The sequence below is a fragment of the Galeopterus variegatus genome, unplaced genomic scaffold (assembly GCF_000696425.1).
Source record: "Galeopterus variegatus unplaced genomic scaffold, G_variegatus-3.0.2 Scaffold2539, whole genome shotgun sequence".
In the NCBI taxonomy this organism is placed as follows: Eukaryota; Metazoa; Chordata; class Mammalia; order Dermoptera; family Cynocephalidae; genus Galeopterus; species Galeopterus variegatus.
The window spans coordinates 205093-207780 of NW_007728650.1; positions in this window are offsets into that span (position 1 = coordinate 205093).

The window sequence follows — 2688 nt, forward strand, 5'->3', positions numbered from 1 at the left end:
GGGGTGTCTGCTTTGCAATTAGCTGATATGTATAGATTGTAACATATTTAGGAAAGCTTAAGTGAATTGACCTAAATCATCAGGAATAGAGAAGTGCTTAGTTTTCCCACCACCAATCTGGCCACAGTCTAAAAACTCAGTTTCTGGAAAGCTCTGAGAATCCTAACAGGATATTTTCAGCAGTTTGTCATTCCAAGAGGGCAGATCACAAAGGCTTTTCCTCCACCTATTTTCTCCTCCCTGCTTGAATGTGGACATGCTCTGTCTTTAAATGCAAAGATAGGAGTGGAATTTGGCGAAGTAATTTGCTGTCCGGTACAGGGATTGCACCTCGGACCTTGGTGTTGTCAGCACCATGCTCTAACCAACTGAGCTAACTGGCTAGCTTTTAGGGGTAATATCATCACTAGAGTCTCCACTGTTGGGCCAGTCAGCATTATCTTGGCCTCTTTCCTAACATTTTCCCAGTAATATCAAAAGTGCTTTGGGCAAGAAATAGCTAAGTCTCTCTTTTCAGCTGAGCCATCATCTTAAAACTCATTGCAAATCATTGGTACCATTTTATGACCGGAGGTTTCCTGAAATTAAACCCAGGCATTCCAATGAGAAGGGGCTTAGCAAAGCCAGCATCAGATGTGTGAAAGTTCATGTTTACTTTAAGCTGATAATCTCTCTATTGGGGCTGAGGCCCCACACTGCCTTCATTTAAATTCCCACCCATTACTTCTGGGGCTGGCAAGCAGTTCAAGGGATAATACCTTCAAAGCTGCAGAATGGCAGCCAGAAACAAGAAGACAAGTCAGGAGACCTGTCTTGCTCCCCCGCCCCTTTGTCCTACGTGTCCTCATGTGCACTCCACAAGCTTCTCTTTCCTCATCTTGGAAGTCAGGATAAGGCGAGGGTTGTGAAATCAAACAAATCAATGGACATGAAAATACTTATCACCTGAGTTTAAGATTTTTTGGCTTGATTTGTAGCAGGGCTAGCTTCCCGGGCATGTGACCTATGCAGTTGCACAGGGCAGGTGCTCAGAAAAACCCTGTGCTTATTTTTTTGAAATAATTTTTGAATAAGTGGCTCTGCATTTTCATATTGCACTGGGTCCCCCAAATTATGTAGCCAGTCATGACTGCAGGCCCCTGGTTGGTTTGTACAGATGCTTTTGTTCAGTCAGCAGGTGTTTACTGGGTCCCTGCTCTATGCAGGTGTGATTCTAGGTCCTGGGTCAGACTTGAGCCTCACGAACTCCAGTCCAGGATAGAGATTCTTGCCACTGGTGCTGTCACCTGCAAGACAGGGGCAGACGGACAGAGATAACAGTGACACTGGAGTCTGAGCACTCTTCCCTTGCAGGTCCCTTCCCAGGGCTTTGGGAAGAACTCTTGAAATTTAAAAATTATATTTGTGGAAAATCGTATGACCTTTGGCCCTACCTCTGGATCCACTTCTGCTGTTAGTGAGTACTTTTACGAAATTTATTGGCGTTGTTTATGGTTGTCATGATAATTGGTGGGGAGCAACACTGGCCCATGGTGGGCAGGGGCAAGGGATGCTAGACTTCTATGGTGCACCCGATGCTCCCACATGTTAGAGAATTTTTCTGCATCCCCACATGATGACCCCCATGACATTCAAATTACCCAACCAGACATTCTTGTAGGTGAAAACTGATTTCCATTTACAGATGGCAGGAACTTAATGCCATTTTCTACTTTTTGCATAGTTTTGATACATACAGAACCATCCCCGAATGCAAGTGCAGTAAAATTAGAGGGAAGATTATAGTTTGTCCCATCCAGAACTTGTTCAAGAATTATTCAGTCTTTCTGGAATCTTGACATGAAAGGCAACACTGCTAGCAACATTGAACCCCTGATATAGCACACCTGTGCGAGTCTGCACAGGCTGTGGCATTCGGCATTCTGTGGGTCTGTGCACAGGTACATGCGAATACAGACGGTCCCTGACTTACGATGGAAGTGATAGGTGTTCAGTAGAAACAGTACTTTGAACTTTGACTTTTAATTTTTATTATTTTTATTATTATAAAATCTTTATTTTTATAATTATAAAGACGGCTTCATGTTAGATGATTTTGCCCAGGTGTAGGCTAATGTAAGTGTTCTGAGTGCATTTAAGGTAGGCTAGGCTAAGCTGTAATGTTCAGTAGGTTAGATTTATTAAATTTTCAACATATGATATTTTCCATTTACCATGGGTTCATATGGACATAACCCTATCATAAGTCCAGGAGCATCTGTATACCATTTAGCCCTTATTTCAACTTGTCGAGTGCAAACCCACTCATTATATGTAAGTACCAGCACCTGACATCTTGCTATATGGTCTAGTCTAATGTAGGGATTAGGAAACTAGAGCCCAAGGGCCAAATCCCTCCTGTGAGCTGTTTTTGCACAGGTCATGGGCTAAGAATATTCTTTACATTTTTAAAGGGTTGTTTAAAAAACGAATATGCAATAGAGACCCTATGTGGACCGCGAATCCTAAAATATTTACTGTCTGGTCCTTTCCAGAAAACGTTTGCTGATTCCTGGTGTACTAAAATAATGCTCAAGCATTTATATATTGAAATACATAGTTCATTATGAACTATTTTCTTTATGTCACCTTTATATTACAGTGAGGGCAATATATTGATTCAAGCGATTTGTCTGCCTGTTGGGTATT